Source organism: Sinohyriopsis cumingii, chromosome 9 (genome assembly GCF_028554795.1).
Source record: "Sinohyriopsis cumingii isolate HCF-2022 chromosome 9, ASM2855479v2, whole genome shotgun sequence".
Lineage (NCBI taxonomy): Eukaryota > Metazoa > Mollusca > Bivalvia > Unionida > Unionidae > Sinohyriopsis > Sinohyriopsis cumingii.
This window is the reverse complement of record NC_142969.1, coordinates 108127826-108138133: the sequence shown is the minus strand read 5'-3', so window position 1 is coordinate 108138133 and position 10308 is coordinate 108127826.

Below are 10308 nucleotides of genomic sequence, written 5' to 3'. Positions count from 1 at the left end.
ATTGTACTGATTGAACATTGTACTGACTGGACATTGTACTGATTGAACATTGTACTGACTGGACATTGTAGTGATTGAACATAGTACTGATTGAACATTGTACTGATTGAACATTGTACTGATTGGACAGTGTACTGATTGAACATTGTACTGACTGGACATTGTAGTGATTGAACATTGTACTGATTGAACATTGTACTGACTGGACAGTGTACTGATTGGACATTGTACTGATTGAACATTGTACTGACTGGACATTGTACTGATTGAACATTGTACTGACTGGACATTGTACTGATTGAACATTGTACTAATTGAACATTTACTGACTGGACAGTGTACTGATTGGACATTGTACTGACTGGACAGTGTACTGACTGGACAGTGTACTGATTGAACATTGTACTGATTGAACATTGTACTGATTGAAAATTGTGCTGATTGAACATTGTACTGAGTGGACATTGTACTGACTGGACATTGTACTGACTGGACATTGTACTGATTGAACATTGTACTGATTGGACATTGTATTGACTGGACATTGTACTGATTGAACATTGTACTGATTGATCATTGTACTGAGAACAGAAGTGTAAAAGTGTACGATATGATTGCCTTAAGCAAATAATCACTGGACAACCTGATATTCTACTACCGTATCATCTCTACTAAATTACGTCGTGATAAAGTCACAACACAAAAAGTTGGAATTTTGAACAAGATAAACGATGATACAAAGCTACACGCTGATAAACGCATTAGATTTCAGGAAGGTGATAGATTTCAAATTGGTTACACTCAACATTGTAAGTATCAATAGACGACGTACTTCGGTTTCGATGTGATTTAAGTGTGATTAAAGTGATCTGTAATAGAAAGCAAAGTTCAGAGGATACAAATGTTAATTTGCCTATTTCAAATATAAAAATGATATACTGCACTATTTAAGGAAAGATGCTGATTTACGGATTATATTCAGTCATGGAAATATATTCATCATAAATTCAGATAGCTGATTAAAAAAGAAAATGGATTAAGCTTTGCATTTAATGTGAACAAATACACAAATTTGTAATCAGCTCATTTTACTGCACAGTTTGAAGATCTATTAAGGTGAATGTGCAACAGTCAATTTAAAACAGAGACTAGTTGTGAATGGATGTTGTGTTGGTTTGTTCATCATACCTAACTATAATTTGTAAAGTATGAAGTATTCTCTGATTATTTTCATAAGGTTTTAAATGGCTGACATTGTAGACAGCGGGGTTTCATCAAAGGCTGATATTACGTATGAAGACAAAGAAATGTATTTCACGCATTTGTACTATAATCTTGACAGCCATCTGCGTACCGGAATCAATTATAGGAACAAATTGAACTTAACGGAGAAATCTATGTGCTGAATTTGGAGAACGGTAAAGTGAACAAACTGCACCTAACACAAGCAAGATAGAAAATGATTTCCTTACAGGCGCGTCCCTGTTAATACTATGGATGAGTAGTTGCAAGAAGACATTGTTGACATGGATGCCCATCAAACAGCTTAACGCCATTTTTCAACATACGATAGGCTATACGGAATCAGGTCACAATTAGTACTTCCAGTTCAGTACCCATGAATGTAATTCTAGTCTATTTTTTAGAACATTTTGTCCTCTCTCATTCTGGTGGTGATAGAAGAGTTATATTTATGCATTTTTGGTAGGGATTTAAAGGTAATTGTTTATTCTTGAGAATATGAGCTTATGGCGTGGTTTTCTGTGTGTATTTCGGCGATAGTGCACAGTGAGTAATAAGGCCTTGGTGATGATCCGGAAGTGAAATCTGTGTTCTGTTTACTTGCTGCTCTGTTGACAGTCCAGCATCATAAAAAGAGAAGGTCAATCTTTGACAGGAACTTCACCGTGAAGTCATCTTTGAAGGCATTTTAGATTAACATATGATTTGTATTGATTGTCACACAGTGGAAAGGTCAGTACTGAGAAACAAACGTACAGAACATATAGTAAAATGAATTGTGTTCTATGTCCATACACAGCGGGTAGTATATTGGTGGAGGAAGAACCCGGAATAACAGAGGGAAGAGCTACCGACTCAATGGAAGCTACTGTAAAGGTTTATTACATGCCCACGCTGATCAATCTCAGCCTCGAACTCAGCCGGAAAGAAGTTAGATGTGTGAGCAAACTGTTTAACACCTTTGACCACCCAACCACAGAGGACTCCTCTATTTGTTTTAATAAAAATCTTAGTTTACAGTTTTATGAATTACAGACAAAGTCCACGACACTGTCTCCTTTTACTTTATCTTATCATCCTGCTGGGATAGGTAGTCGTATGGGGCAGTCAGCCAGCATCATCGAGCAGATATTAAAAAAGAGGCAAGTAATACTAACGGATCCAGTTGTTAACTACGTGGAATAATTACAGGAAGAGAATAGAGTGGGTTCATCGCCCAAAAAGAGCTATCACTCTACGACAAACAAGATGACCTACACAACGTTGACAACATTTTGCAGATTAAAAGAAATCGAAGGAAAAAATTACATATTTGTCAAATGAAAAGGATATGGCAAATCATTTAAAAAGCAATAGAACACGTTTAGTTAAAATGAATGTTGAAAGCAGTAGAACTCGTTCAGTTAAAATGAATGTTGAAAGCAGTAGAACACGTTCAGTTAAAATGAATGTTGAAAGCAGTAGAACACGTTCAGTTAAAATGAATGTTGAAAGCAGTAGAACACGTTCAGTTAAAATGAATGTTGAAAGCAGTTCAGTTAAAATGAATGTTGAAAGCAGTAGAACAAGTTCAGTTAAAATGAATGTTGGAAGCAGTAGAACACGTTCAGTTAAAATGAATGTTGAAAGCAGTAGAACACGTTCAGTTAAAATGAATGTTGAAAGCAGTAGAACAAGTTCAGTTAAAATGAATGTTGAAAGCAGTAGAACGCGTTCAGTTAAAATTAATGTTGAAAGCAGGAGAACACGTTTAGTTAAAATTAATGTTGAAAGCAGTAGAACACGTTCAGTTAAAATTAATGTTGAAAGCAGTAGAACTCGTTCAGTCAAAATGAATGTGGAAAGCAGTAGAACACGTTCAGTTAAAATTAATGTTGAATGCAGTAGAACACGTTCAGGTAAAATGAATGTTGAAAGTAGTTCAGTTAAAATGAATGTTGAAAGCAGTAGAACAAGTTCAGTTAAAATGAATGTTGAAAGCAGTTCAGTTAAAATGAATGTTGAAAGCAGTAGAACAAGTTCAGTTAAAATAAATGTTGAAAGCAGTAGAACAAGTTCAGTTAAAATGAATGTTAAAAGCAGTAGAACACGTTCAGTTAAAATGAATGCTGAAGGCAGTAGAACACGTTCAGTTAAAATGAATGTTGAAAGCAGCAGAACACGTTCAGTTAAAATGAATGCTGAAAGCAGTTCAGTTAAAATGAATGTTGAAAGCAGTAGAACAAATTCAGTTAAAATGAATGTTGAAAGCAGTAGAACTCGTTCAGTTAAAATGAATGCTGAAAGCAGTAGAACACGTTCAGTTAAAATGAATGTTGAAAGCAGTAGAACACGTTCAGTTAAAATGAATGTTGAAAGCAGTAGAACACGTTCAGTTAAAATAAATGTTGAAAGCAGTAGAACAAGTTCAGTTAAAATGAATGTTGAAAGCAGTAGAACACGTTCAGTTAAAATGAATGTTGAAAGCAGTTTAGTTAAAATGAATGTTGAAAGCAGTAGAACAAGTTCAGTTAAAATGAATGTTGAAAGCAGTAGAATACGTTCAGTTAAAATTAATGTTGAAAGCAGGAGAACACGTTTAGTTAAAATTAATGTTGAAAGCAGTAGAACACGTTCAGTTAAAATTAATGTTGAAAGCAGTAGAACTCGTTCAGTCAAAATGAATGTGGAAAGCAGTAGAACAAGTTCAGTTAAAATGAATGTTGAAAGCAGTAGAACACGTTCAGTTAAAATTAATGTTGAAAGCAGGAGAACACGTTTAGTTAAAATTAATGTTGAAAGCAGTAGAACACGTTCAGTTAAAATTAATGTTGAAAGCAGTAGAACTCGTTCAGTCAAAATGAATGTGGAAAGCAGTAGAACACGTTCAGTTAAAATTAATGTTGAAAGCAGTAGAACACGTTCAGGTAAAATGAATGTTGAAAGTAGTTCAGTTAAAATGAATGTTGAAAGCAGTAGAACAAGTTCAGTTAAAATGAATGTTGAAAGCAGTTCAGTTAAAATGAATGTTGAAAGCAGTAGAACAAGTTCAGTTAAAATGAATGTTGAAAGCAGTAGAACAAGTTCAGTTAAAATGAATGTTAAAAGCAGTAGAACACGTTCAGTTAAAATGAATGCTGAAGGCAGTAGAACACGTTCAGGTAAAATGAATGTTGAAAGTAGTTCAGTTAAAATGAATGTTGAAAGCAGTAGAACAAGTTCAGTTAAAATGAATGTTGAAAGCAGTTCAGTTAGAATGAATGTTGAAAGCAGTAGAACAAGTTCAGTTAAAATGAATGTTGAAAGCAGTAGAACAAGTTCAGTTAAAATGAATGTTAAAAGCAGTAGAACACGTTCAGTTAAAATGAATGCTGAAGGCAGTAGAACACGTTCAGTTAAAATGAATGCTGAAGGCAGTAGAACACGTTCAGTTAAAATGAATGCTGAAAGCAGTTCAGTTAAAATGAATGTTGAAAGCAGTAGAACAAGTTCAGTTAAAATGAATGTTGAAAGCAGTAGAACTCGTTCAGTTAAAATGAATGCTGAAAGCAGTAGAACACGTTCAGTTAAAATGAATGTTGAAAGCAGTAGAACACGTTCAGTTAAAATGAATGTTGAAAGCAGTAGAACACGTTCAGTTAAAATAAATGTTGAAAGCAGTAGAACAAGTTCAGTTAAAATGAATGTTGAAAGCAGTAGAACACGTTCAGTTAAAATGAATGTTGAAAGAAGTTTAGTTAAAATGAATGTTGAAAGCAGTAGAACAAGTTCAGTTAAAATGAATGTTGAAAGCAGTAGAATACGTTCAGTTAAAATTAATGTTGAAAGCAGGAGAACACGTTTAGTTAAAATTAATGTTGAAAGCAGTAGAACACGTTCAGTTAAAATTAATGTTGAAAGCAGTAGAACTCGTTCAGTCAAAATGAATGTGGAAAGCAGTAGAACACGTTCAGTTAAAATGAATGTTGAAAGCAGTAGAACACGTTCAGTTAAAATGAATGTTGAAAGTAGTTCAGTTAAAATGAATGTTGAAAGCAGTAGAACAAGTTCAGTTAAAATGAATGTTGAAAGCAGTTCAGTTAAAATGAATGTTGAAAGCAGTAGAACAAGTTCAGTTAAAATGAATGTTAAAAGCAGTAGAACACGTTCAGTTAAAATGAATGCTGAAGGCGGTAGAACACGTTCAGTTAAAATGAATGCTGAAAGCAGTTCAGTTAAAATTAATGTTGAAAGCAGTAGAACAAGTTCAGTTAAAATGAATGTTGAAAGCAGTAGAACACGTTCAGTTAAAATTAATGTTGAAAGCAGGAGAACACGTTCAGTTAAAATGAATGTTGAAAGCAGTAGAACTCGTTCAGTTAAAATGAATGCTGAAAGCAGTAGAACACGTTCAGTTAAAATGAATGCTGAAAGCAGTAGAACAAGTTCAGTTAAAATGACTGTAGACAGCAGTAGAACAAGTTCAGTTAAAATGAATGCTGAAAGCAGAAAACACGTTCAGTTAAAATTGATGTTGAAAGCAGTAAAACACGTTCAGTTAAAATTAATGTTGAAAGCAGTAGAAAACGTTCAGTTAAAATGAATGTTAAAAGCAGTAGAACACGTTCAGTTGAAATGAATGCAGAAAGCAGTAGAACACGTTCAGTTAAAATGAATGCAGAAAGCAGTAGAACACGTTCAGTTAAAATGAATGCAGAAAGCAGTAGAACACGTTCAGTTAAAATTAATGTTGAATGCAGTAGAACACGTTCAGGTAAAATGAATGTTGAAAGTAGTTCAGTTAAAATGAATGTTGAAAGCAGTAGAACAAGTTCAGTTAAAATGAATGTTGAAAGCAGTTCAGTTAAAATGAATGTTGAAAGCAGTAGAACAAGTTCAGTTAAAATAAATGTTGAAAGCAGTAGAACAAGTTCAGTTAAAATGAATGTTAAAAGCAGTAGAACACGTTCAGTTAAAATGAATGCTGAAGGCAGTAGAACACGTTCAGTTAAAATGAATGTTGAAAGCAGCAGAACACGTTCAGTTAAAATGAATGCTGAAAGCAGTTCAGTTAAAATGAATGTTGAAAGCAGTAGAACAAATTCAGTTAAAATGAATGTTGAAAGCAGTAGAACTCGTTCAGTTAAAATGAATGCTGAAAGCAGTAGAACACGTTCAGTTAAAATGAATGTTGAAAGCAGTAGAACACGTTCAGTTAAAATGAATGTTGAAAGCAGTAGAACACGTTCAGTTAAAATAAATGTTGAAAGCAGTAGAACAAGTTCAGTTAAAATGAATGTTGAAAGCAGTAGAACACGTTCAGTTAAAATGAATGTTGAAAGCAGTTTAGTTAAAATGAATGTTGAAAGCAGTAGAACAAGTTCAGTTAAAATGAATGTTGAAAGCAGTAGAATACGTTCAGTTAAAATTAATGTTGAAAGCAGGAGAACACGTTTAGTTAAAATTAATGTTGAAAGCAGTAGAACACGTTCAGTTAAAATTAATGTTGAAAGCAGTAGAACTCGTTCAGTCAAAATGAATGTGGAAAGCAGTAGAACAAGTTCAGTTAAAATGAATGTTGAAAGCAGTAGAACACGTTCAGTTAAAATTAATGTTGAAAGCAGGAGAACACGTTTAGTTAAAATTAATGTTGAAAGCAGTAGAACACGTTCAGTTAAAATTAATGTTGAAAGCAGTAGAACTCGTTCAGTCAAAATGAATGTGGAAAGCAGTAGAACACGTTCAGTTAAAATTAATGTTGAAAGCAGTAGAACACGTTCAGGTAAAATGAATGTTGAAAGTAGTTCAGTTAAAATGAATGTTGAAAGCAGTAGAACAAGTTCAGTTAAAATGAATGTTGAAAGCAGTTCAGTTAAAATGAATGTTGAAAGCAGTAGAACAAGTTCAGTTAAAATGAATGTTGAAAGCAGTAGAACAAGTTCAGTTAAAATGAATGTTAAAAGCAGTAGAACACGTTCAGTTAAAATGAATGCTGAAGGCAGTAGAACACGTTCAGGTAAAATGAATGTTGAAAGTAGTTCAGTTAAAATGAATGTTGAAAGCAGTAGAACAAGTTCAGTTAAAATGAATGTTGAAAGCAGTTCAGTTAGAATGAATGTTGAAAGCAGTAGAACAAGTTCAGTTAAAATGAATGTTGAAAGCAGTAGAACAAGTTCAGTTAAAATGAATGTTAAAAGCAGTAGAACACGTTCAGTTAAAATGAATGCTGAAGGCAGTAGAACACGTTCAGTTAAAATGAATGCTGAAGGCAGTAGAACACGTTCAGTTAAAATGAATGCTGAAAGCAGTTCAGTTAAAATGAATGTTGAAAGCAGTAGAACAAGTTCAGTTAAAATGAATGTTGAAAGCAGTAGAACTCGTTCAGTTAAAATGAATGCTGAAAGCAGTAGAACACGTTCAGTTAAAATGAATGTTGAAAGCAGTAGAACACGTTCAGTTAAAATGAATGTTGAAAGCAGTAGAACACGTTCAGTTAAAATAAATGTTGAAAGCAGTAGAACAAGTTCAGTTAAAATGAATGTTGAAAGCAGTAGAACACGTTCAGTTAAAATGAATGTTGAAAGAAGTTTAGTTAAAATGAATGTTGAAAGCAGTAGAACAAGTTCAGTTAAAATGAATGTTGAAAGCAGTAGAATACGTTCAGTTAAAATTAATGTTGAAAGCAGGAGAACACGTTTAGTTAAAATTAATGTTGAAAGCAGTAGAACACGTTCAGTTAAAATTAATGTTGAAAGCAGTAGAACTCGTTCAGTCAAAATGAATGTGGAAAGCAGTAGAACACGTTCAGTTAAAATGAATGTTGAAAGCAGTAGAACACGTTCAGTTAAAATGAATGTTGAAAGTAGTTCAGTTAAAATGAATGTTGAAAGCAGTAGAACAAGTTCAGTTAAAATGAATGTTGAAAGCAGTTCAGTTAAAATGAATGTTGAAAGCAGTAGAACAAGTTCAGTTAAAATGAATGTTAAAAGCAGTAGAACACGTTCAGTTAAAATGAATGCTGAAGGCGGTAGAACACGTTCAGTTAAAATGAATGCTGAAAGCAGTTCAGTTAAAATTAATGTTGAAAGCAGTAGAACAAGTTCAGTTAAAATGAATGTTGAAAGCAGTAGAACACGTTCAGTTAAAATTAATGTTGAAAGCAGGAGAACACGTTCAGTTAAAATGAATGTTGAAAGCAGTAGAACTCGTTCAGTTAAAATGAATGCTGAAAGCAGTAGAACACGTTCAGTTAAAATGAATGCTGAAAGCAGTAGAACAAGTTCAGTTAAAATGACTGTAGACAGCAGTAGAACAAGTTCAGTTAAAATGAATGCTGAAAGCAGAAAACACGTTCAGTTAAAATTGATGTTGAAAGCAGTAAAACACGTTCAGTTAAAATTAATGTTGAAAGCAGTAGAAAACGTTCAGTTAAAATGAATGTTAAAAGCAGTAGAACACGTTCAGTTGAAATGAATGCAGAAAGCAGTAGAACACGTTCAGTTAAAATGAATGCAGAAAGCAGTAGAACACGTTCAGTTAAAATGAATGCAGAAAGCAGTAGAACACGTTCAGTTAAAATGAATGCAGAAAGCAGAAAACACGTTCAGTTGAAATGAATGCAGAAAGCACAATACATGGTAACAAAAGCAGCAAGATGACTTTAAACATGTGAAAGAATGTGACAGATGTACTTTAAACATGTGAAAGAATGTGACAGATGTACTTTAAACATGTGAAAGAACGTGACAGATGTACTTTAAACATGTGAAAGAATGTGACAGATGTACTAAAAACATCACAAGTGAATGCATGGGAGTTCAACCATGAACATCATTCGAATTTGAAACGAGACTAGAGGGGAAGAAGAAACTACCATGAGAAACATGGCAGTTAAGCAGAAAAACATGGTAAATGCGATAAAGCGACTAAAATGTAGGCAATGTATTATATCAAGGTAATGAAAGACATTACCGAAGAAATGAAAAGAGACAATATTCGAAAATAAATACAACAGACTAAACGTGAATCTAATAGATTTTGTACAAGATAAAGGCAATGAGAATCGAATGGGGACGATGATACAACCATAAGGCCTCTTAAACCGCACCCAGACTTCTTCAAAGAAGGTATAGCAAAAATCACATAACTGCTACGTCATAGTTATGTACAAATTGCCATGAACAATGTTAGAAAATCCACAACAACTAAAGTCACAAGCAATTGCCGCAAACGTAACCCAAATCGATCGATTTGTTAAGAGTTTTCAAATCATAAAAAAGTAAAAAGCATTAAAACGTTCGCAGAGTGCAGATAAATTGATTTTGAAAATCTAGTTTTCGCATGCGTTCAGTCGTGACTGGAATCGGGTAAATTCAGTATATGAAACAATCGTCCCTGGAGGGGACGTGTTATAAAGAAACAGTAGATGTACATTTGACATACGTTACAAAGACAAAATGGTGAAGGAAATGGAATACTAAATAAAACTTATTAGAGATACGGAGATTGCATAAAACTAATGTAATTAATAACGTATTATCTGCGAGGAAATGAAAAGTTGAGATAGAAATCAACCGAGAATTAATGTGAGCGTAGGAACACAGCAAATAGAGGATGTTTATTCATGTACAAGAGAAGCCAATTTCAAACACACGTGACGGTAAAAGTCGGTCAACACTTTCTCGTAAATAAATGGACTACAGGTTTAAGAAACCAGAATAGGGCCTTTCACCGCAACGCACTTTAATGCAAAATAGTGGCTAACTCATCTTAACCAAGTTAACATAGCAAATGAATTCAACCATTACTTCACTGAAACAAAATTATTCACCTACAGACAACTGAACATTTTTTAAAACCAGAGTGTAAAATGTGAGAATGATGTATCAATTAAACGATATAGATCACATTGTTACGTGAATGGTTTAATTAATCAGATAATTGTAACAATGAAGATAGAAACATATGTTTGTGGTATTTAGTACTGGTATTTAATGTACAAAGCAACATCAATATGCAAATTTCACATTTATTTAGCAAAATCAATATGCAAATTTCACATTTAGCAAAGTCAATATGCAAATTTCACATTTATCTTCAGACGCGAAA